The sequence below is a fragment of the Hypanus sabinus genome, chromosome 19, assembly GCF_030144855.1.
Source record: "Hypanus sabinus isolate sHypSab1 chromosome 19, sHypSab1.hap1, whole genome shotgun sequence".
NCBI classification, from domain to species: domain Eukaryota; kingdom Metazoa; phylum Chordata; class Chondrichthyes; order Myliobatiformes; family Dasyatidae; genus Hypanus; species Hypanus sabinus.
This window is the reverse complement of record NC_082724.1, coordinates 46,089,499-46,116,765: the sequence shown is the minus strand read 5'-3', so window position 1 is coordinate 46,116,765 and position 27,267 is coordinate 46,089,499. Positions and strand designations below refer to the sequence as shown.

General features: G+C 39.7%; 1 protein-coding gene across 1 annotated transcript in view; it reads right to left on the bottom strand.

The window, feature by feature from the left end:
* Positions 1 to 1,542: 1,542 nt before the first annotated feature.
* LOC132378174 (protein bassoon-like) overlaps positions 1,543 to 27,267 on the bottom strand; it is a 487,211-nt gene continuing 461,486 nt past the window's right edge. The window contains exon 16 of the mRNA XM_059944909.1: positions 1,543 to 7,487. The gene's annotated coding sequence lies outside the window, so the exon portion shown is untranslated. The remainder of the gene's footprint in view (positions 7,488 to 27,267) is intronic.

Here is a 27,267-nt window from a genome sequence, read left to right as displayed (position 1 = left end):
GTGTATGGTGTGTTGTTCTTCATTTGTTGGGGGACTAAGTTCAAGAGCTATGAGGTGACATTGCAGCTCTATAAAACTAGTTAAATCACACTTGGAATATTGTGTTCCACTCTGGTTGCCTCATTAATGGAAGGATGTAAAAGTTTTAGAGAAGGAGCAGAGGAAATTTACCGGGATGTTGCCTGGACAAGAAGGCATGTCCTATGAGGATAGGTTGATTGAGCTAGGGCTTTTCTCTTTGGAGCAGAGGAGGATGAGCTGTACAAGACAATAAGAGGTATCATACATCGAGTGGATAGCCAGAGGCCTTTTCCCAGGGCAGAAATGACTAATATAAGGGGGCATAACTTTGATGTGTTTGGAGGGAAGTATAAGGTGGGGGAGTGGTGTCAGATGTAGTTTTTTTACACAAAGAGTGGCAGGTGTGTGGAGCACCCTGCCAGAGGTAAAGGCAGCTACATTAGTGGTGTTTAAGAAACTCTGATGATAGAAAAATGGAGGGCTCTATAGGAGTGAAGGGTTAGATTGGTCTCGTTTAAAAAGTCAGCATGGCATCGTAATGTTGTAATGTTCTTTGCTCTAATTTGATCACATAAGTTTGCCTTATGAACCCTTTTGGACTGCCTCCAATGCCATTCATAATTTCTCTTAAATGGGGTGGGGTGAAAATTATCCAATATTCCAGGTGTAGCCTCACCAGCACCCTGGATGATTTTAATATTTCCAACTCTAATCCACTTACAATAAATTCTGTTCTTCAAGTTGTCTTCCTAACAAGTTGCTGTACTTCAAACACGAGGAAATCTGCAGATGCTGGAAATTCAAGCAACACACACAAAATGCAGGTAGAACGCAGCAGGCAAGGCAGCATCTATAGGGAGAAGCGTTGTCAACGTTTCGGGCCGAGACCCTTTGTCAAGTTGCTGCACTTGTCTGCTCACTTTTTTTTTTGATTTATGCACAAGATCACCATGATCCCTCAGTACTATGGACATCTGCCAGTTCTCCCCATTCCGGTAATAGTTTGCATTTGGATTTTCCTTAAAGAACTGCATGTCCTTTCATTTTGCCACATCATACTCCATTTGCTAGGTTTTCATCCCTCACTCATCCCATCTATATCCTATTGTAAAGTCCAAGCATCCTCACCAGCACATGCAGCCCAATTACTTTTGTGTCAAACTTAGCTACCTTACATTCTGACCCTGCCACTCTTCATTATCATTATAAATTGTAATTAACTGAGGGGCAAGAACTGATCCACTTGTTACATCTTTCTGGCCTTCCTGTATAGTCAGACTCTATATTCTATCTGATAACCTATCGTTAATCCAAGCTAATCCACCTCCCCCTAGTCCTTGAGTTCTTATGTTTTACACAAGCTTTTTAAGAGATACATTATCAGATGTCTTCAGAAAATTCAATTGCACTACATCCACAGGATCTCCTTTTTGACATACTTATATAATCTACTGCATATCTTTCATTAGTCTCTGTTGTGGTAAGATCAGCTCTTAAATGACATTGTTACTTCAAGGTTTTTATTGGTTTCCCATGGAAATGATTTGGTTGGACACATTTTACACAATCACATTATACAATATCATATATTCAATACTACAACCATCACAGTATACAGTGCAGCATACATACATTTACAATGTTCAAACAGGAATTATTCATTGCACTTATAACAGTGAGTTTTACACTCTTTCCAAATACATGGAAGTCAGGTTTACTTTAGGAAGTCACCTCATTTTCATACACAACATGTAAAAACTCTACACAAATAACAACTGAGTACAATATTTCAACGGTCTATACGAATCAGCCACGAACACGGTGTTTTTTAGCTTTTTATTTTTTTTTATATAAACAAGCATGAATTGGCAGGATTGCTGGTATGTGAGATCCATACCGAGTGGCTGTTTAAATAATCTGAATGAGATTTACACTGTACAATTATTTACATAAGGGAAACAAAAAAAATCATTTTCGGCAGCCAATCAGCTGCAGTAAAACATTTAATCTTGAATAAAGTATAGGCTGCACCAACTGAAAGTTCGTCTTATTGGGAGAAAAGGGCCAAAAGCGAGATTGGACATGTAAAAAGAGTAAGGTGGGGCTGGGGAACTAGATCATCCTCCTTTGGGAGCAATGAGCAATAGTCTATCTTTCCCACCTGTCGGAGTATACTCGGAGCCCTCATGGGTACAGGCACTGGAGCTGTGAGAGAACTTACATGTTATCATTTAAAGGTGAAAGATCGAAATGTAAAGCACCAGAGAAGAACAGAATGGAGAATTAGTGAACTAAGAGTTCTTCAGGAATTCTTTCATCAATACTGATTTTAAGTTTGAGGAAAGCAATTCTAATGTGTATAAAATTTCAAAATAGGCTTTTTTTAATTGTTATACCGCAAACAGGAATTATTTCTTGCTTTGTCTACAAATATTGACCCCTTGTTAGAGTATAACTCTCTGGGCAGGTGCTGCATTTCACACTCCAACTAATCTTTTGATAGACCTAAACTGCGAATAGGTTTATCAGATTCTTGGATTAAGAGCACAGTAGAGAAAGATGTGATCTAAACTCTTAAAATTTCCAATGAGTAGATATGAGAATTTAGCAAAATGATTCTCTGCTTATCTCACGATGCCTGGCCCTATTGTGGTACCCTTTTTAACACCCTGGGATCGGCAAATTTTATAATCCAGAGTTCTAGATGCTCCCAAAATAATAGGATTTGTTGCGTGGGGCTGTCTCTTAAATCTAGTTAGTGAGTCCAATAGGTTCCAAATACCATTCATTCCTAGTCTCCTCTAAAAATTCACTTTCATTGAGAATCCAGTGTAATGCTTCCACTCAAGAATATAGTATACCCACAAATGAAGACAACAGATGAGCTATGAGATAATAACTTTTCTGATAAACAAGCGGCTGCACAGAGATTGAGGTTTATAATAATATATTGGTGACAACTGTGAATAGTGTAGTGTGGCCTGTGTTTGACTTATGCCTGAAAAGGACATTTTTTTCAACAATACATCTCCCTTAACTTGCCCAGTCTTAATTTTCCATATTAAACACGTATGTTTAGGAATTCAATTTTTGTCCCATAACGAAGCTCAAAGTTATGTTTAAGATCCCAATGAATGTTCAAAGACTTGATAAAATTCTTATTAAGAATCTCTTGCCAGTTCGCCCAGTCAGTTTACATCTCCACTGCATATTTGGAAGTATCATTTTAGGTACATGTCTGAACAAGATACATTGTAATTTTGCTTTCAAATTTCTTGCTTTGTAGTTCAATTTTTCAGGAGTGGAATGTTCCATATGACTGATGATTATTAGTGTAAATTTCAAGGGATCTGCTGAGTAAATTACATAGCCGTTGCACTGGCTTGGACCACTTAATAGCTATTTTGTTATTCGCATAGTTCCCTTATGTTTGCTTATGGTAGCATCAGGTGCGCTTACATGTAGAGCACATGGGTGTCATGGACAATGCCCATCCCTAGTTACTTGAGGTGGCGCTCCTCCATGTACGATGCAAGTTTTATTGTGAATGAGCTCTACATAGGTAAAGACATGAGGAACAGTCCATTTCTAGGAGATGGGTTCAGTTTGGCATAAACTGTTAGACTATAATGTCCATTTCTACTGAATGTTTGCAAGGCATTCATCGTAGTAGCACCCTTGCTTATCATGCCTATCTCAAGAAGTTTAAATATGTAGGACCATAAGACACAGGAGCAGAATCCAGCCATTCCGACACGGCTGATTTATTAGCTCTCTCAACCCCCTTCTCCTACCTTCTCCTTGTAACCTTTGACCCTCCCCTTATCAATCAAGAACTTTCAAACTCTGCCTTAGATACACCAAGAATTTCTGAAGTATAATATAGTCTCTGAAATTTAATTTTAAATATTTCTTTTTGATGCAGTGGCATGAAAAAAAAATCAGCCCTCTAGTATCTTCAGAAAGGTAGAATGAAATTCACACTTCCTTATCCGTGAGGTAATTATAGATGTTAGTGGTGGGATGCAGGATAACACTAACTCTGATGGCTAGAGGCAAACTTTTACACACATCATCTGCTTTCTTCATTCACAAATATCACACTGAGTGGAAGTAATCTTTGATTGCACAACCCCGGAAATCACCTAAAATCTAAAAGCATTATTTCCTCAGTAGTAAATCTTTTATAGCTTTCAAAATATACACTTCTTTCATATAATAATTTTATGTACATTTTTTAATGCTGGATACTCTGAAGAAAGATTTGATAATTTTTACAGAATCATGGCATTTTCTTTTGTTTGAAATCTGTGTATATGTTGCCAAATAAATGAAGAAAGTATCTGTCTGATACAGGAATGCTATGGCGTCTCTCACAACAATAATGCCACCCAATTACACTTTTATCCTCAGACTCTCACTGAATATATGGTTAGACAAGAGTAATAATGTAGGTTGACTTCAGTTATTTTTCTAGAGTTGATTATTCATGCAGATACATACATTTGCACATACGAACAAATATACATGTTAATGACACAATATGGAGACAGTTGATACTGTTGTACTAGGATTTAAAATTTTACATGAGGAAGGAAGGAGTGAAATGAGCCAGCCTAGAAAGAATGGCACCTCCAAGAGTCTCTGAAAAATATGGATAACAATGGTTCCAAAGATGAATTGTTAACCCATGGAGTCAATTGGGTCAACATGAATAACATCCCAACCCGGATCAAAATACTTGCGTTAAGTGTCAGCGAGTGATGTGGTATAATTGTCCAATCGTCTAAGGCATATACCAAATGTGATGAAGTTTCTTCCCCTCCACCATCAGATTTCTGAATGGACAATGAACCCATGTACACTACCTCCATTTTTTTGCTCTCTTTTTGCACTACTTAATTAATTTATTTTTTAAAAATATATTTCTTATTGTAAATTTTTTTTATTATGTGTTGCAATGTACTGCTGCCGTAAAACAACACATTTCATGACATATTCTAAACCTGATTCTGATTATGAAGTAGCTGGTGGCAGAGACGTCTGAACCTTAGAGGATAAAAGAAAACTATATTTGAAAATGGAAATTCCAGCTGCTATGGTACTTTTTGTTGGTATTGGGTGGTTTGGAAGCATTAGCATAGCGGTTTTTGTGATGCTATTGCAGCTCGAGGTGTCAGAGTTCAGATTCGGGTGCCGGTGCCATCTGTTAGGAGTTCGTAAGTTCTCCCCTTAACAGTGTGGATTTCCTCTGGGTGTTCCAGCTTCCTCCCACAGTTCAAAGACGTACCGGTTAGTATTTTAACTGATCATTGCAAATTGACCTCTGATTAGGCTAATGTATTGATTAGGTGGGTTGCTGGGTGGCGTGGGTTGTTGGACATGAAAGGCCTGTTCTGTGCTGTATCTCTAAATAAACAAATAAATAAATAAATAACATTTATAATCCTACTTCTTTCAAGATTGATTATCATGGTAACAAGGATAATATTATAAAGAGGAAGATAAAGTAAAGTTATTGTAAGGGCTTATGAAACAAAATAAAATCCTTAAGATATGGAGTCAAAATTTTGAACATAAAGCCACAGCATGTTTGACCCTCAAAAGCTCAATGGAAAGAAAATAATCAATATTCTCTAACCTATGGTCCTGAGGGCATATCAAATCCTACTGTAGCACATTCTGATCAAACTATCTATGTTTAACATGTGCCTTTAGAATAGTACAATGGAAAGATGCATACGTACTTCTGAATTGGGAATTGTCATTCCAGTAACAATAAGCTCGACAAACTGACAGATTAGGAATCAGGTGTTCTATTTTAACCAGAACTATTGTGCTCTAGGACTGGGAAATCCCATGGGTGTCCAGTTTGGTCTCTCCTAGAACAGAATTTCCTTGGTTGTGGCTTGCAAGTGCATACAATAAATTTAATATGGGCAACTCTAACAACTGCAATACCAAATGGAAGGCAAGCACTGAATCAGCAAGTCATGCTCTGCAGACAAAGACATGCACACTACTAACCCACTGCTTTAATGTGGCTATGCCTTTGGCAACTGATCCTGTCAATTGTTCAACAACACCCCACTTGACAGGTTATGCCAATCAATGAGTTACAGTAACAAACATTGCTTCTCAATATCAATATCATATTTTTAATTTATGCCATATATAACATTAAATTCAGTATTAAATATTAACACAGTTTTCTCATCATTGCATAGAAAATCTGAATTGGTAATTGTTTTCCTTCATCATATTCTGATGAATGGAAGCCCAAATGAATTGCACATTACCATAAATGCAGGGCAGAGGCATGCTTCCTCCTTCACACTTGTGCTCTTGTCAGCCTACCACTGACCTATTGCTTCTCATAGTCCCATCTCTTCTTTTCTACCCAATACAAATCCAGTACTGTGTAGCGATGAGGAAAAAATGCAGGTTGCGTACAGAAGAGAAAAAAAAAATTCTTTTGAGGTATACAATAGAAAATTGGAAACAATTAAGGCGATTTCAAAATAGCATACATAAAAGCACAGGCAAGCACATTAATGGGAAAAAAATTATGTGGAGTACACCCACAATAAAGTGATGAAATAGCTTGTGATAACTGCATGACATGTCTGTCCACAATGTCAATCCAGATGTCACCAGTTTTAACACTTTCAGTTCTTGTGACCAGTGCGTATGTTTCACAACCATCGAACAGTGCTAGGTCCTGGGTAAGGGGCTGAGTACTGGCATTCTCCTCTAGAATGCCTCGGGCGTTCACAGAATACTGCACAGCGCTGCACCTGCCCATCTCATAGAATTAGCTGGAAAGTGAACAAAAAATAGTGGAATGTTTGGGGAAAATGGAGCTTTTGCTCCCAGCCCTAAGAAAGGTAGTAAGTTCACCTCAAGGAATTCTAGTCTATGAATACAGTAAAACCTATGAAGATCAAAAGCTTGAGTGAGAGAAACTGGACTCTGTGCATGCTCCAGTCTTTCCCTTCAGGGTCCAAGAAAAGAAGGCATTGAGCAAACCCAGGCACAAGGAATCCCAAATTCTGCAAACATCGTTTGGATGTAAAATAATTCCAAATATTTGTCATTAGGCAGAAGGCAACTCCAAACCATCATTGAAAATTCTCAAGTGATAGCTAGTAGCTGGAAGTTCTCAATGGCCTAGAGGGTTCACTTTCAAAATCCCACCAAACAAGCAGATTTCAACTTGGACAAATGTTGGCTTCCAAGTTTTCTTCTTGTGCCCAAGTGTAAAATTATCCTGAGTACCAAAGACATCAGATTCCCTAAAATGCTTCTTCAGCAAACCTGCAAAATACTTAAGGCACAGCCAACCTTTGTTTAAAGTCTCAGCAAGTTATGATGTTGCTCTTGGATGCATTTTCCTCTTCACATTGCATAGACAGACACTGACGAGCTTTGTCTTACATTTTCCATTATGGTACAACCAGAAAATCCTAAAGAGAGCAAAACAGATATTTTAATAAACTTTAAATACCACATTCATTAATTTTGTAATACAGATGCATATGCATATCAATATAATTAAAATGAGACGATTCAGTCATTCCCCAAGTAGAATGAGTACAATGACTTTAAACAGGTTATTACAACGCAAGGCGGATTTCTCTCATGTACAAACTTGAAAATGATGAGGCTATTGACATGATTCTTGCAAGTATTTAAAAAAGTAATGAATGAGGTATGTGATCTCTGCAAATGTTCCTTTTAATTAAATATCATCTAATAAGCAATGTCAAGGCAAAATTATGTCAGCTGAAGAGAGCAAGCTTAAATCCCCATCAGGGAGGAGACTACATAGCATTCACGCCAGGACCACCAGATTCAATAACAGTTGTTTTCCTCAAGCAGTAAGGCTGATTAATACCTCCCTCACCACTACTTTATCATTTCCTGTTAGGGTCACCTTATGTACAATCAATGTATATAAGCTATCTTATGTATGTATGTATCTATCTATCTATCTATCTATCTATCTATCTATATACACACACATTATTGTATTCTTTAGTTTATCATGTTAAGATCCAGAGTAAAAATTATTTTGTTCTCCTTTACACTTCCTACTGGAAATGACATTAAACAATCTTAACTCTTAATTGAGGTGACAGACGAAACAAATTAAGTGGGAAGCAGGTTGACAAATAGAAAAATAACTTTCAACCATCTAATTCAAAGAATAAGCAAGTAAAGACCTACCAATAGGATGGTTTTTGTTTACCAATAGGAAGTTTTAGATCTATCATGCTAAAGTTAAATATAATGTCATTCAGAATGATATTTTATTTCATCATGGAATGAGGAAAATAACACCATAGTAACTTGCATATTATATGATAAAGTCATCTTACAGTAAGAGAGAGGTTAAGCCAGGTTTACTGAGAAAAACTAGCAGATTCAATTGCATAGGATCTCATAAAGAAAACCACTGTCACAGGAAATTTCAAGTCCATAGCAGTCTTTGTGTTAATGCATTTGGAGATACGAGGGACCGAAAAATGCTAGAATTTGAAGCAAATTTTTTTTGCACTAGGTTCCAAATCACAAATCCCTTTTCCTCTGCCCACCACCCCAAATGCTGGTTGAGCTCTAGGACCGTCTCCTTGACAACAAGGATATCTTGAGAGTAACCCTCAGGATGGTGTCCATTGCAAACAGGTAGCAGAATTATGGCAAGGACATGATGGAGGGCATGTGCGTAAAATATATAGTGAGAAAATATTGATGGTGGGGGATGAATTATTGTGTATACCAGTTGTCTCAGTTAAATACAGGCAATAGGGATAGTTAACAACTACAGGGCATGAGAGACCATTCCACTGGAGGAATGTAGTAATTGAAATAACAGTGATGCTGTCAGTACTATCACCATGGTAAGAAAGGGATGCTATAGGTCCAATAAAATACTTGACCAGAGGCTATGAAAAGATCATTCAGGAAAGTAGGAGAAAATGACTGTGTGAATCCTCTCATCTTGCATTGATCCATGTTGGTGAGCATATACAAAAATATCATGCCTTTTACAATTGGAACATAGAACAGTACAACACAGGAACAGGCCATTCCGTCCACAATGTTATGCCATTCCAATTAAATTAGTAATCAAATGGCCAACTAAACTAATCCCTTCTGCTCACCTGTCCATATCCTTCCATTTTCCTGACATTCGTGTGCTATCTAAATGTCTCTTAAAAGTCTAATGTATCTGCCTCTACTACCTCCCCAGAAAGTGCATTCAAAGCACCTGCCACTGTCTGTGCACAAAAAGACTGCCCCTCACACCTCCTTTGAAATTACCCCCTCAACTTAAATGAATGCAACCTGCTATGTGCATTCCAGCCCTGGGAAAAAGTACTGAGTGTCTACTCTATGCCTCTCATTATCTTATAAACCTCAAACAAATCTTCCCTCAGCCTCCTCCACTCCAGAGAAAACAAACCAAGTTTGTCTAACCACATGCTGTCTAATCCAGGCAGCATCCTGGTATATCTTACCTGCACTTTCTCCCAAACCTTGAAACCCTTTCTATAGTGGGGTGTCCAGAACTGTATGCAATACTCCACGTGGCTTAACTAGAGTTTTATAAAGCTGCAATATGATTTTAGAACAATAGAAAGCTTTTGACACGAACAGGCCATTCAACCCAACAAAGCTTCCTTAATTTTTATTCACATAGTGTGTCGAAATAACTATCAAGTTTAGATTTAAAAGTCTCTAAGGTACTGCTCTCAACAACACAACTGGATAGTTTGTTCATGTGTCGGCAACTCGCTGTGTAAAGAAATGCTTCCTGATGTTAGTCTGAAATTTCCCCTTAACCACTCTCCACTATGGCCTCATGTCCTTCATGTTGGATAAAGTTTGATGTAACAGCTGGCAACCATTTAACTTATATCCTTAATGATTTTGTACACTTCTATCACGTCTCCTCTCCTTCTATGTCTATTTAGGCTAAAAAAAGATTTAACTCTTTCAATCTTTCTTCGTAGCTCATACTCTGCAGATCTGAAATGAGTCTGGTCACCCTTCTCTGAATCCTCTCCAGTGCCTTCATATTCCTCACACAATATGGAGACCAAAATTGTGCACAGTTCTTAATGACTTTTGAACTCAGTGCCTTGACTAATTAAGGCAAGAGTGCTATGCTATTTACCCATCATCAAAATACTTAAGGACTGGACTAGATAAACAATGCTACAATTTTCATCCTTATTTTGAAATCCTTCCATAGTTTTCCCTTTATTGTTATGTCCTTCCACACCCCTGTACCAATTCATCTCTTTGATCCTCTGATACTAGCGACAAAGAAAATCATTACAGACAGACTTCATTGATCCCGAGGGAAATTGGGTTTCGTTATAGTTGCACCAACCAAGAATAGTGTAGAAATATAGCAATATAAAACCATAAATAATTAAATAATAATAAGTTAATTATTCCAAGTGGAAATAAGTCCAGGACCAGCCTATTGGCTCAGGGTGTCTGACACTCCGAAGGAGGAGTTGTAAAGTTTGATGGCCACAGGCAGGAATGACTTCCTATGATGCTCAGTGTTACATCTCAGTGGAATGAGTCTCTGGCTGAATGTACTCCTGTGCCTAACCAGTACATTATGGAGTGGATGGGAGACGTTGTCCAAGATGGCATGCAACTTGGACAGCATCTTCTTTTCAGACATCACCGTCAGAGAGACCAGTTCCACCCCCACAACATCACTGACCTTACCATATAACAACCATATAACAATCACAGCACGGAAACGGGCCATCTCGGCCCTCCTAGTCCGTGCCGAACTCTTAATCTCACCTAGTCCCACCTACCCGCACTCAGCCCATAATCCTCCACTCCTTTCCTGTCCATATACCTATCCAATTTTACCTTAAATGACACAACTGAACTGGCCTCTACTACTTCTACAGGAAGCTCATTCCACACAGCTATCACTCTCTGAGTAAAGAAATACCTCCTCGTGTTTCCCTTAAACTTCTGCCCCCTAACTCTCAAATCATGTCCTCTTGTTTGAATCTCCCCTACTCTCAATGGAAACAGCCTATTCACGTCAACTCTATCTATCCCTCTCAAAATTTTAAATACCTCGATCAAATCCCCCCTCAACCTTCTATGCTCCAATGAATAGAGACCTAACTTGTTCAACCTTTCTCTGTAACTTAAGTCCTGAAACCCAGGTAACATCCTAGTAAATCGTCTCTGCACTCTCTCTAATTTATTGATATCTTTCCTATAATTCGGTGACCAGAACTGCACACAATATTCTAAATTTGGCCTTACCAATGCCTTGTACAATTTTAACATTACATCCCAACTTCTGTACTCAATGCTTTGATTTATAAAGGCCAGCGTTCCGAAAGCCTTCTTCACCACCCTATCTACATGAGACTCCACTTTCAGGGAACTATGCACTGTTATTCCTAGATCTCTCTGTTCCTCTGCATTCCTCAATGCCCTACCATTTACCCTGTATGTTCTATTTGGATTATTCCTGTCAAAATGTAGAACCTCACACTTCTCAGCATTAAACTCCATCTGCCAACGTTCAGCCCATTCTTCTAACCGGCATAAATCTCCCTGCAAGCTTTGAAAACCCACCTCATTATCCACAACACCTCCTACCTTAGTATCATCGGCATACTTACTAATCCAATTTACCACCCCATCATCCAGATCATTTATGTATATTACAAACAACATTGGGCCCAAAACAGATCCCTGAGGCACCCCGCTAGTCACCGGCCTCCATCCCGATAAACAATTATCCACCACTACTCTCTGGCATCTCCCATCTAGCCACTGTTGAATCCATTTTATTACTCCAGCATTAATACCTAACGACTGAACCTTCTTAACTAACCTTCCATGTGGAACTTTGTCAAAGGCTTTGCTGAAGTCCATATAGACTACATCCACTGCCTTACCCTCATCAACATTCTTCGTAACTTCTTCAAAAAATTCAATAAGCTTTGTCAAACATGACCTTCCACGCACAAATCCATGTTGGCTACTCCTAATCAGATCCTGTCTATCCAGATAATTATTAATACTATCTCTAAGAATACTTTCCATTAATTTACCCACCACTGATGTCAAACTGACAGGTCTATAATTGCTAGGCTTCCTTCTAGAACCCTTTTTAAACAATGGAACCACATGAGCAATACGCCAATCCTCCGGCACAATCCCCGTTTCTAATGACATATTAAAGATCTCCGTCAGAGCTCCTGCTATTTCTACACAAACTTCCCTCAAGGTCCTGGGGAATATCCTGTCAGGACCCGGAGATTTATCCACTTTTAAATTTCTTAAAAGCGCCAGTACTTCCACCTCTTTAATTGTCATAGGTTCCATAACTTCCTTACTTGTTTCCCACACCTTACACAATTCAATATCTTTCTCCTTAGTGAATAGCGAAGAGATCGTTCAAAATCTCTCCCATCTCCCTCGGCTCAACACATAGCTGACCACTCTGATTCTCTAAGGGGCCACTTTTATCCCTCACTATCCTCTTGCTTTTAATATAACTGTAGAAACCTTTCGGATTTATTTTCACCTTATTTGCCAAACCAAACTCGTATCTTCTTTTAGCTTTTCTAATCTCTTTAAGATTCCTTTTACGTTCTTTATATTCCTCGAGCAATTCCTTTACTCCATGCTGCCTATATCTATTCTAGACATCCCTCTTTTTCCGAAACAAATTTCTAATATCCCTTGAAAATCATGGTGCTTTCAAACCTTTAACCTTTCCTTTCAACCTAACAGGAACATAAAGATTCTGTACCCTCATAATTTCACCCTTAAGTGACCTCCATTTCTCTATTACATGCTTCCCATAAAACAACTTGACCCAATCCACTCTCTCTAAATCCCTTCGCATTTCCTCAAAGTTAGCCTTTCTCCAATCAAAAATCTCAACTCTAGGTCCTGTCCTGTCCTTCTCCATAATTATATTGAAGCTAATGCTATTGTGATCACTGGACCCGAAGTGCTCCCCAACACATACATCTGTCAGCTGACCTATTGCATTCCCTAACAGGAGATCCAACACTGCCCCATCTCTAGTCGGTACTTCTATGTATTGTTGCAAAAAACTATCCTGCACACATTTCACAAACTCTAAACCATCCAGCCCTTTTACAGAATGAGCTTCCCAGTCTACGTGTGGAAAATTAAAATCTCCCACAATCACCACCTTGTGTTTACTACAAATATCTGCTATCTCCTTACACATTTGCTCTTCCAACTCACGCTCCCTATTAGGTGGCCTGTAATACACTCCTATCAGTGTTACTACACCTTTCCCATTCCTCAATTCCACCCAAATAGCCTCCCTGGAGGAGCTCTCTAATCTATCCTTCCAAAGCACCGCCATAAGATTTTCTTGGACAAGCAATGCAACACCTCCTCCTCTGGCCCCTCCTACTCTATCACACCTGAAGCAACTAAATCCAGGAATATTTAGTTGCCAAACACACCCTTCCTGCAACCATGTTTCACTAATAGCTACAACATCATAATTCCAGGTATCAATCCACGCTTTAAGCTCATCCACCTTTCTTACAATGCTCCTAGCATTAAAATAGATACATTTAAGATACTCTCCACCTCCTCCTCTCTTTTCATCCCTAACAATGCATTCAAATTTATTATCATTTTCTTTCTTCTCCCCTACATCTTCAGGCTGAGCGCATCCCTTCTCCATCACCTGCCTTTCCTCCCTCACACACTGTCTATTTACTTGCTCTACTGGTGAACTAACCTCCACTCCCATAGTTTCCTCAAATTGATTCCCGCCCTCCCCCCCCCCCATCTTACTAGTTTAAAGTCTGCCCTGTAGCCCTAGCAAACCTCCCCGCTAGGAATGAGTTTGTCTCTGATTTCTGATCATTGTGTACTGAATATAGATGAATAATGTAACAATTTGGACACAATCAAGGGAGATAGCAGAGTACTAAAGATGAGTGGCATTAGTGTACATGTGGAGACTGAATGCCTTTTAAATGAGAAGTGGTAAGGGTAGTGATATTCCTTTGGGAATATCAGAGGTGGCACCACAGAGAAAAGATGCCTTTGGCTATGAGCCAATGCCAGCAAAAGGTGTTTATTCATCTCCTTGCCAATCCTGCTTAATTTGTTCAGATTATGTCATTTATAAACACAGCGATTCTGTGGATGCTGGAAATCCAGAGCAATAAACACAAAATGCTGGAGGAGCTCAGCAGGTATCTCTAGGCAGGATCTATGGAGAAGAAAATATAGTCTATGTTTTGGCTAAGACCCTTCCTCTGCTAATTTTCATGGAATATATATGCTGGATATAGTTGCATATGGCCATAGCTCTCTTCATAGTTATGGAAATAACCATAGCAGAATATCACAAACTTACAAAGTTTCATTTATCTATTGTACTTGTGGAGGTTCTTTGAAAGAAATATCCATTTACACACTACTCTTCCCCCATTGTCAAAAAGTGTCTAGAGGAGGTTCATGAGGATGATTCTGGGAATGAAGGCGTTAACAAATGAGGAGCGTTTGGCAGCTTTGGGCCAGTACTCAGTGGAATTCAGAAGAATGCAGGGGGATCTCATTGAAACCTATGGAATGTCAAAAGGTCTAGATAGGGTGCATGTGGAGAGAATATTTCCTATGGTGGGGTTATCTAGTATCAGAGGGCACAGCCTCAAAATCGAGGGGTGACCTTTCAGAACAGAGGTAAGCAGGGATTTTTTAGCTGGATAGTGAATCGGTGGAATGCTCTGCCACAGAGTGTGGCAGAGGCTGAGTCCGTGGGTATACATAAGGCAGAAGTTTATAGTTCCCTGATCGATCAGTGCATTCACAATATGGAGAGAAGGCAGATGTACGGGGTTGAATGGGATCCGAGATCAGCCATGATGGAATGGCAGAGCAGACTCGATAGGCTGAATGGCCCAATTCTGCTATGTCTTATGGTGATTGTCATCTGGTTAATGCTCTTCCTGACAATGCAAACAATTACTCTTTATTCACTGTATAAACTGCTCCATGATCTCCCCTTATCTTTTCTGTTCTAGAGACTTGTAACTCCATGGGTTGCCTCAGGCTCGCTCAGCTCGTTCTTGTCTAGGGGGAGCAGCCTTCGGCCCCGCCAAACTGGATAATCAGCTGGTGTGGATGCTGTGTGATGTCCCCGCCTCGCCCAAAAACAGACAGTACACCATATGCGATTAAATGAGTACAATTTATAAAGGTTACTATAACTAAGTGATTAATAACGATACAGTATATATGAAGAGAAAATTAAAGAAAAGGCGCCAAACTTATCAAAGTCCAAACCACTTCGTGCACAACCGTTGGAGCTCAATTACTGAAGTCTTCTGGCCACCATTCGATCCCCTCCGAACTCCTCGACTCGCAGCTCAGGACCCTCTGAACTCCTCGACTCTCCAAACAGCTCAGGACCCTCCGAGTGGTCAACCAAGCACATCTAGCTTCATCCCCCCCCCCCTCGGAGAATCTCCCGGCCTCGGACTCCCCTTTGGGGTCCGATCCTCGCCCAGCTTAGAGCATTGCGTCCTCTCTCTCGACCCCCTCGCGCCGATCTGCCCAAAAGCCCGTCAACAAAAGTTTACAGACTCAGAAGAAAGAACATTAATCTCCATTTGGTTTACAAAGGAATACCATTCTCGTTATCAGTAAATTAGCATTCCTGCTAGTTAACAAAAGGAAACCCTTTCCCAACAGTAACAAAGAAAAAAAAAGAAACCCCCTTTACAGACTGTTCTGTTCTGGCTTCATAATGCTGATTACATCTACACAAAATAGATTTCAGTTTCATTGTACACTGGAGACAAAATCAACGTACAATAACAATCTACTGATTTGCATATGAAGACATACTGGCTATTGCAGATCTGCAAGAAGGAGATGCTTTTTTTATGGTTTGGCAATTTATGTGGTCTGCAAGGAGCCATTAATAAACAAGGCAACTACACTCCTCTTTTATTTATGAAGATGCATTTGGCCGGTGCTTTTGGAATGAAAGTTTCCTCGATTCACCAGTTGTTTTAGTTCTGAGTCCAATTGATCAAGAAGTTACTTTCCACAGCAGTAATGCTCTCGCCACAAATGCACCCCCCTCCACACCCCCAACCACCACTTCTCTATCATTTCCAGTCAGTCACCTTATCTACAGACACTCCTGCACTAAACATCACTTTATGGACATAATACAATCAATCCATGTATGTCTTACATATTTATACTTATTGTGGCTTCTATTATTATTGTGTTCTTCATCTTATTGTGTTTTTTTTGCACTGAATCAGATCCAGAGTAACAATTATTTTGTTCTCCTTTACACTTGAGTACTGGAAATGACATTAAACAATTGTGAATCTTGAAACTGTGCTATACATAAAGCATTTTCATTATAATACACTGATTGTTGTTCTTAGCAGCATAAACATTGAACTGATTTATCATACGTGTTCATGCAAAAAGTTCATTTTTATTTATGCTTGTCTGAATTACTTTCACCAACTTCACTTAAGAAAAGATATTCAAAGCCAGTCAGCAGGCAAATTCAATTAAGAAAGGATCATGATAAAATATCAAGACGGTAATCCTTCAGTGTATGTCAAATGGTTGTTGTGATGCGTCTAGTGCGGGGGTCGGCAACCCGCGGCTCCGGAGCCACATGTGGCTCTTTTACGTCTGTGCTGCGGCTCCCTGTTGCTTTGGGAAATAATTGGTCAGTATTTAATTAAAATGTATTTTACGTTAGTTTGTTAGTTTTTGAAATGTAATTCTAAATTTGAAGATTATGGTGATCTTGTACAATCTAAATAAGACATTGTAGCGACCCATTTCCTGACACATCCGAACTGGCTCACAATTAGCCAGCGTTCAGGCTAAGGGAGATAGCCTACGGGGGTTTGTGAGTACGTGTCTTTTGCAGCATCCGCGCCCATGAGGGGCGGGTTGAGGGAGGCTTAAAAGCAAGGCTGTTTAGTACGAATAAAGCTATCTTTGACTGCAGTTTACTGACTGCGTGTAGCACACCGCTACAACGTGTTTTTAATCGCTGGCTGTCCAGAGGGGAGGTGCTGAAACGCTTTGTCGCGTGTCTGGAAGAAGTGAAAACTTTCCTGGGCAGCAAAGGGCTCACCTTTCCTGAGCTGGAACAGCCAGAGTGGCTGGAAAAGCTACACTTCATGGTAGACATGACAGCGCACCTGAACACGCTGAACACAGCTCTTCAGGGGTAAGGACGTACAGCCCTGCACATGTTGGAGGATGTTTTGGCATTCGAGCGCAATTTGACAGTGCTTGCCAGAGATTTACAGAAAGGCACATTGTCTCACTTCCCCAATTTGAGAGAGTTCAAACAAGGTCACGACATGATAAATTCAGAGTATTTACATTCTGCAATCATCACAATGCAAACATCGTTTGGGAAACGCTTCTGTGAGTTCAGAGAGGAAAAAAACACATTATCCTTCCCGGTCACTCCCCTAAGCATCGATCCATCCCTACTGAATACGACTGCATTGTCAGGTGTGAGTCAACCTGATCAAGTATGATAAATATTTTAATTGCCTATTATTTTACGTATATTCATATGTTTTCATTGTTCAGTGAAATAGTCCTTTTATTTTTCAGGTTGACAGCTGGCTGACATTATTTTTGGTTTGCTGCTGGCGGCAAATTTAAGTTTGGCGTTTTTCATAAATAGAAGGACTCAAATAGACATTGAGTATTTTACTTAAAAGTAACCTTCAACCCAACGTCTTTTTTTCAGAGTTCAAAATGTTTTTGTTGCATGCAGAAATGTAATTTCGTTTTCTCTGCAGGAGTTCATCAATTTCATAAATGCAACACATTATAGTTTGTTTATACATAGCATAAAGGCAAAACAAAACGTTGTATGCAGTGTTATTTCATTTTAAATGTCAAACGGGTTTTGCAGCTCCCAGTGTTTTCTTTTCTGTGGGAAACGGGTCCAAGTGGCTCTTTCAGTGGTAAAGGTTGCTGACCCCTGGTCTAGTGTGTAGTGCTTGTTGCTTCTTGCTTTCAGCTTCCACTGCTGGCTAGCAGTCTCGTGAAAAGAAAGCTGAATATGCAAGTCTCCCTGCCAGAATGTAGCCTCTCCAAAAGCTAGCTTTGTGCAGTGCCCTCATTGGCAACACATGGAAACTGAACTTTGTTCGGACTCAGGCTGAACTACAGAGGACAGGAAGGAGGTCTGGCCCCTGCACACGTAGCACGCAGGCCCACTGACATGTGGACATGCCCTGGTGTTCATGAACCAAATCCCCAGCTATGGGTAAATTGCCCCACTGCTTTGATGACTGGGCATCCCAGGATCTCCGTACCTTCCGCCCAGCCTTGAGCTCTGGAGGGGTCATGAATTTCATTCTCCTTGAAACAGATGGATGTCAACATCACCAATCCCTCAGTGTCACATAGACTAAAAGGGATTGTGGCTTCTTGAAAGAATCTTTACAGTCTTAGTGAGTTTGGGAAACAAAAACTCTTTTAAAAATTATTTTGCTCTTTTTCACAGTTACAGGTACATACTTGCCAGAGACATCAATATACAATGTTACCCAGTTTAACTATCCTCAACCATCAGGCTCCATTATCGTATTATTTCATGCTCGTTATTTATTGCTATTTATTTATGAATGATCTGCATTTGCAGTTTGTTTATAGTTTACAGATCCTGGTGTTCACAGTTTACAGATCCTGTTTACAGTTTCTGTTCTATAGATTTGCTAAGCATGCCCGCAGTAAAAGAATCTCAGTGTTGTATGTGGTGACATGTATGTACTCCTAGGTCCCACTGAACTTTTTGCAGTTTCTCTCCATTTAGGAAATAATTTGCTTTTTGATCCCCGTCACTGAAGTGCACAACATCAAATTTCTGCACATTGATCTACATTTTGACAGGCTTTTGCCCAATGACTTAACTATCTAATTCCCATTGTAAAATCACATGTTCCTCCCCCGTTTGCATATCATTGGCAAACTTAGAAACCTTACATATGATTGACAATTAAGCTGATTAACAGTTAATCTGATCAACCATTCTAGACAGCTGTCTATTACACTGCACTGTAAACATCAGTTTATGTTGTAAACACATACTGGTATTTATGTATATTTTATTCCAATTCTGTACTTCAACCTCTGGTTTTGTTTCTATATAATTCTTCATAATTGTTGAATGTTGTTTTTGTTACATTCTAACTAACACACCACAGCAAATTCACATGTGGTGAATAAAGTTGATCCCTGATTTTTTTCCCATCCTCCAGAGCATCAATGTAAACAATTGACAACCAGAACAAATCCCTGTGATATTCCACTAACTACAGTACTCCAGACAGAAAAGAATACTTTTGTTTCAGCTCTAATTTGTATGTGATAGCCAGTTTTTAATACATACTAACCCACACCCTTCAACATTTGGTTCTTAATTTATGCACCTTTTTCCAAAGTTGCACTGTCCAATGCCTTTTACAAATCTTATTCTGTTACATACATGATCTTATTCTGTTATATTTACATCTCCCTATCATATCCCTAAGTAAATTTGCCAAATTATATTTACCTTTCATAAAAGAGTGTTGAATTGGTTTGCTTATATTCAGCTTTCCTAAATGAGTGGAGACTTCCCCTTTAATTATTGTCTCAAACATCTTGTCAACAATGGACAGGACTATTTTCCCCCACCTTCGTCCTCCTCTCCTTTTGAACAAGGGAGCCACGTTAGCATTGGCATCTACAAATTCTGCTCCACATAGAAACTACTTTGTTACTGGAGGTATTGCCAATGGATCTAAACACCACAATCATCGTAGAACATTTACTTCTGATCTTGTGTTTCAGGGATTGTCAGTGTTGAAGCATCTTAAGATGGCCATATCCAGATCGTTGCCTAATGGAGCTGTTCTAAGGCTAATTATTATCTTCCACCAACAGCAAATATCAACGGAATGGTGTCAGCCCTGAAAACCTTTCCCCTTCCCGAATCTCACTGACTTTAATTTTAATTGGGCTCCAAGAACAGTTGATGAAAGGCTGCTTGAACCTCAAGCAGTGTCACTTCTACCTCATTTCAAGAATTAAGCCAAATTGTCAATTTTTGAATGAAGACTGTAATGGGGCATGGTTTTCACTTAACGGCAACAGATTGTCTGGTGGAGTTCAAAATGAGCACTGGTGAGCACCTTATTGGTAATGCAGTGTTTGTTCATACTTTCAATGATTTCTTTCAGTATTTTGCAGTTGAGTTAGTGGGCTGATGTAGCAGTGATTGGCCAAGTGGTACTGTTTAAAAATGTGTGCATTGTTCAGGGTCTTTTCACAATATAAACCTATTTTCACATTATTTATACTGTTGATTGCTGGCAAATTGTGTATATGGGAATGAATCACTTCTTCAATTAATTCAGAATCTAACCCTGCAGGGTAGTGTTTCCTTATTTCATATCTGTCAGTGACATGATCATCATTCTTATTTCTCACAGCTTCCAACAGTCAAGATTTTCATTTCTGTAATGTGGCGAGTGGGTGAGATCAATGTCGTAAGGAGCCAAACTGAGTCATTATCAAGTCTACACCTTCACCCACTCAGCTCCTACTCTGCTAAACAGTTTTCACACTGATGAAGTGAAAGAAACTACATAGATACAAAGAAGCTCTACACTAAACAGTTTCATAAATCTTATGATACACCCCCATGAGCTCAATGTTATTTCTAGTTCCCCACAAAGAGAGAAATGTCTGGTTTTTACCTGGAGTACAAACAACCAACAAAAGAGCCAAGCCAAACGGTTCCCACAACCTATGGACTCACTTTCAAGGACTCTTCATCTCATGATCTCAATACTTAATGATTATTTATTTATTATTATTATTTTGCTTGTTTTTGATTCTTCATATTTACTATGAATCTTAGGTGACATATATGTACTTTAATAATAAATTCAGATTGAACTTGAACTTTGAAGGAACCTTTGCCAATTATTTGGACAACCTACTTTAGTTTTCCATTACCAAGGTAATTGAAGTCATCATTTCCCTTCTCAAACATTGATAACCAGTCTGTGCTAAATGGATCTGGAGCGACAATGACAAATCTATAATTTGAAAACTTCTGGTTGAAGAAAACAAAGTAAAAAAAATCAGCTGGCTATCGTTTCAAACATTTGATAATTTGAGGACAGATCCTTCGCCGTCTAGAGTGATTTAAAAATAATGCTTACAAGCAGTTTTCTGTCATAATTGAAGATCCCCACACCAAACGCAAACCAGGTTACAGAACACATTTCTTCATGCTTGCCCTGAGCACTCATGCACTTAAGCTACTCCTCTTGCAGATTTCAGCTTCTGTGCAGTTGTAACAATATATCTGAATTTAGGGTCAACAGCTGACCTGAGAATCTAACAGACAATGTTCGTTGCTCATACAGCTTCAGGTCTGGATCCCTTTCTCTACTTGTAGATGCTTCTCGACCCTTGTGAATGTTTCCAGCAACATTTCAGCAGTTGGAGCTCTTTTGCTTTCATCAAGGATTAACTCCTGTTCCGCTCTCTCATAGAATCGCCTCCTTAATTATTTAAAAGTGCCCCAGTTATTAACATTACTGAACTGCCTTCAGTAAACACATTGCACTAAAATTTCGGTCACCACACCTAATCTTTACTTGTTTGACATCAATGTATGTCTTTAAGAAGTACCTTTCGATGTTTTTCAACATTTGAGTTACTGAGCACTGATTTTTGTTGTAAGATTCCCTCATAATATTACCGATGGATACTGATCCATAAAGTGACTAAGTGGTTCAGGTTAGTCTAATAGAAAGCTTCTCTCAGCCATCTGCCTTTCTGGTGTTAAAGATGGGATGGAAAAGATCTCATGGAGATCTAGTTCATGATTTGACCAATTTGCAGCCATGTTTATCCTCACACAATCCTTAATCTTTTTCTGGAATATTCTTTCTACATAAATAAACTTAATACCCTAATTTTCCAGTGTAATTCTCTCTATAATTTGCATATCAATGGCAACTTTTTGAAATTATTTTCAGCAAAATGATTTTTTTTGTTACACATTGTAATTGAAGTCAGGATCATTACTGAAGTTATGTGGATGTTTAAAGCTGAAGAATTTAATTTTACAATCACTCAAAAGCCCACACCCTAATTGCATTTTTCAAAGAATAACATGCTATTTGAATAACCTTATTAAAGAATAGATAATCTTGGGATTTTCATGTGCTTCAGTATAGACAATAATTGCACAGCAATTGATTCAGAAGTGATGAAGAATGAATAGGTCTGAGTTGTATTTTAAAAATCCATAATGATGAAAATCTCTGGATTATTACCAGATTCACATGCAACTTGGCATGTACGAATACATTCAGAAGATATGAAGGTATGGTTCAACTTGTAAAGTATTTTGAGGTACCAAAGAAGGACCATTTTAGATCTAGCATTGTACAATGGGAAATCATTAATTAATAATCTTGTATTGTCAGTAATGCTTAAACTTGTTACAGCTGGGGGTGAGTTGTGTGGACAAGCTCCCACTACCTATTAAATGTTCCCAATGGCATGCATCTCAGATAGCCTTTGATAACCAAGTTCAGTTCCTGGTCTTCACATGTTGCTTAGCTACTAAGCCTGGTGGATCTGTTTCTACTGACAGGAGAAGGGGCAAAGGCAGGTTTCTGGTGACTTAAAACCAGTTGCTTTGGAGAGATGGGGCTCGTCAGCTGCGATTAGCCGTGATGGGGCTAGTCAGTTGTCAGATTGATCCCAAACCTCCACTGCCTTGCAGCTATACCCACTCGTAGCAAAGGCTTTGAGAATAAACCCCGAGGGAAAGTCCGGAGCTGGAGTCCCTAAGGCAGTTCAATGCTGATTGGCAATTCCTGCGACGCCAATGGTAGGAAACTAAATCAGTCTCCGTCATTTCTTTGGATTCATTAGCTATGTGGAGAGGGGGAACCTGCTATATGGACAACAGCTTGCTCTACATATCGTACTGCACTGGCTTGCGTATCATGTAGATAGCTGGGATGGTCGACACCGACCAAACGGAGGGTCTCTGAATCCTATAGTTTGACAGATTTCAAAAACTGAGAGTAATCAGTATCCATCCAAAGCTATGGTTTTAAACTAAAATCAATCTATGAAGATATAAGGCAATATTTGACTATAATAGAAATATAGAAACAAAGAATATAGGTGCAGGAGTAGGACATTCAGCCCTTTGAGCCTGCACTGCCATTCAGTATGATCATGGCTGATCATCCAACTCAGAACCCTGTACCTGCTTTCTCTCCATACCCCCGATCCCTTTAGCCACAAGGGCTGATGCACCATCAATAACTCTCAGAGACGTGAGGCGAGATAGGCTTTTATTAGCTGGAAGAGAGCAGTCAGCAGCAAGAGACCATCACACAACATCCTGGAGACTGAGGGTGGAGCAGAGCCTCCAATCACCTTTATACAGAGGTCTGTGGGAGGAGCCACAGGAGCAGTCAGCGGGGGGGGGGGGGGGGGTGTCCAGACAGGTATATGTAGTTCACCACAAGGGCCATAGCTAACTTCCTCTTAAATATAGCCAATAAACCGGCCTCAACTGTTTCCTGTGGAAGAGAATTCCACAGATTCACCACTCTCTGTGTGAAGAAGTTTTTCCTCATCTCGGTCCTAAAAGGCTTCCCCTTTATCCTTAAACTGTGACCCCTCTTTCTGGACTTCCCCAACATCGGAAACAATCTTCCTGCATCTAGCCTGTCCAATCCCTTTAGAATTTTATACGTTTCAATAAGATTCCCCCTCAATCTTCTAAATTCCAGTGAGTATAAGCCCAGTCGATCCAGTCTTTCTTCATATGAAAGTCCTGCCATCCTAGGAATCAATCTGGTGAACCTTCTTTGTACTTCCTCTATGGCAAAAATGTTTTTCCTCAGATCAGGGGACCAAAACTGCACACAATACTCTAGGTGCGGTCTCACCAAGGCCTTGTACAACTGCAGTAGAACCTCCCTGCTCCCTACTCAAATCCTTTTGTTATGAATGCCAACATACCATTTGCCTTTTTCACCGCCTGCTGTACCTGCATGCCCACCTTCAATGACTGGTGTACAATGACACCCAGGTCTCGTTGCATCTCCCCTTTTCCTAATCGGCCACCGTTCAGATAATAATCTGTTTCCCTGTTCTTGCAACCAAAGTGGATAACCTCACATTTATCCACATTAAATTGTATCTGCCATGAATTTGCCCACTCACCTAACCTATCCAAGTCACCCTGCATCCTCCTCACAGCTAACACCACCGCCCAGCTTCGTGTCATCTGCAAACTTGGAGATGCTGCATTTAATTCCCTTGTCTTAATCATTAATATGTATTGTAAACAACTGGGGTCCCAGCACTGAACCTTGCGGTACCCCACTAGTTGCTGCCTGCCATTCTGAAAAGGTCCCGTTTACTACCACTCTTTGCTTCCTGTCTGCCAACCAATTCTCTATCCACATCAATACCATACCCCCAATACTGTGTGCTTTAAGATTGCACACTAATCTCCTGTGTGGGACCTTGTCAAAAGCCTTTTGAAAATCTAAATATACTACATCCACTGGCTCTCTCCTATCCACTCTACTAGTTACATCTTCAAAAAATTCTATAAGATTTGTCAGACATGATTTTCCTTTCACAAATCCATGCTGACTTTGTCTGATGATTTCACCTCTTTCCAAATGTGCTGTTATCACATCTTTGATAACCGACTCTAGCATTTTCCCCAACACCGATGTCAGACTAACCGGTCTATAATTCCCCAGTTTTTCTCTCCCTCCTTTTTTAAAAAGTGGGTTTACATTAGCCACTCTCCAATCCTCAAGAACCAATCCAGGATCTAAGGAATTTTGAAAAACTATCACAAATGCATCCACTATCTCTTGGGCTACTTCCTTAAGCACTCTGGGATGCAGACCATCTGGCCCTGGGGATTTATCTGCCATTAATCCCTTCAATTTACCTAACACCACTTCCCTACTAACATGTATTTCCCTCAGTTCCTCCATCTCAATAGACCCTTGGTCCCCTACTATTTCCGGAAGATTATTTATTTTCTCCTTAGTGAAGACAGAACCAAAGTAGTTATTCAATTGGTCTGCCATGTCCTTGTTCCCTATGATCAATTCACCTGTTTCTGACTGTAAGGGACCTACATTTGTCTTGACCAATCTTTTTCTTTTCACATATCTATAAATGCTTTTACCGTCAGTTTTTATGTTCCCTGCCAGCTTTCTCTCATCATCTTTTTTCCCTTTCCTAATTAAGCCCTTTGTCCTCCTCTGCTGGCCTCTGAATTTCTCCCAGTCCTCAGGTGTGTTGCTTTTAATTTATATGTTTCTTCTTTGGACTTGATACTATCCCTAATCTCCCTTGTCAGCCGTGGGTGCACTGCCTTCCCTAGTTTATTCTTTTGTCAAACTGGGATGAACAATTGTTGTAGTTCATCCATGCAATCTTTAAATGCTTGCCATTGCATATCCACTATCAACCCTTTAAGTATCATTTGCCAGTCTATCTTAGCTAATTCATGTCTCATACCTTCAAAGTTACCCTTCTTTAAGTTCAGAACCTTTGTTTCTGAATTAACTATGTCACTCTCCATCGTAATGAAGGATTCCACCATATTATAGTCACTCTTATCCAAGTGGCCTCGCATGACAAGATTGGTAACTAACCCTTCCTCATTGCTCAATACCCAATCTGGAATGGCCTGCTCTCTAGTTGGTTCCTCGACATGTTGGTTCAGAAAACCATCCCACATACATTCCAAGAAATCCTCTTCCTCAGCACCCTTATCAATTTGGTTAACCCAATCTATATATAGATTGAAGTCACCCATTATAACTACTGTTCCTTTATTGCACACATTTCTAATTTCCTGTTTAATGCCATCCCCAACCTCACTACTACTGTTAGGTGGCCTGTACACAACTCCCACCAGCATTTTCTGCCCCTTAGTGTTATATAGCTCTACCCATATCGATTCCACATCCTCTAGGCTAATGTCCTTCCTTTCTATTGCGTTAATGTCCTCTCTAACCAGCAATGCTACCCCACCTCCTTTTCTTTCCTGTCTATCCCTCCTGAATATTGAATATCCCTGGATGTTGAGCTCCCATCCTTGGTCACTCTGGAGCCATGTCTCTGTGATCCCAACTTTGTCATATTCATTAATAACTATGTGCACATTCAATTCATCCACCTTGTTACGAATGCTCCTCGCATTGACACACAAAGCCTTCAGGCTTGTTATTACAACACTCTTAGCCCTTATACAATTATGTTGAAAAGTGGCCCTTTTTGATTTTTGCCCTGGATTTGCCTGCCTGTCACTTTTACTTTTCACCTTACTACTTTTTGCTTCTACCCTCATTTTACACCCCTCTGTCTCTCTGCACTTGTTCCCAACCCCTTGCCACATTAGTTTAAATCCTCCTGAACAGCAGTAGCAAACGCTCCCCCTAGGACCAGCCCAGGTGCAGACCGTCCTGTTTATACTAGTCCCACCTCCCCCAGAACTGGTTCCAATGCCCCAGAAATTTGAGTCCCTCCCCCTTGCACCATTTTTCAAGCCATGTATTCATCTGAAATATCCTCCTATTTCTACTCTGACTAGCCCATGGTTTAGAATGGTTTAGAAAACATCATTAAAAGGTACAACAGCAGACAAACAATGGCTAATTTTCAAAAGTTAATGAATAGCTTCTAATAAACATATAAAACACAAAACCCTAACAGGCAAAGTAATAAGCGAGGTTTATTAAAGGTGTTAATAGATCCAAGGAAAAGTCTTATAATCCTGTTAAAAAAGCGGTAAGATTGGGGATTGAGAAAATATCAGTTTCAAAATATAAGTAGTATATGAGAATTATTAAGCTAGAAGCGTAAAAACAGACTGAAACAGCTTCCTTTGCTCGATAAAAATGAATTAGCATAAGTTAATGTAGGTTGCTAGCAGACTGAAAGTGGTAAGATTATATTGGGATGGCACGATTAGAGTAACACTATTACAGTGTAGCAGTCCAGGTTCGATTCCTGCCGCCGTCTGTGAGGAGATTGACTGTTCTCCCCATAACCATGTAGGTTTTCTCTGGGTGTTCCGGTTTACACCCGCATTCC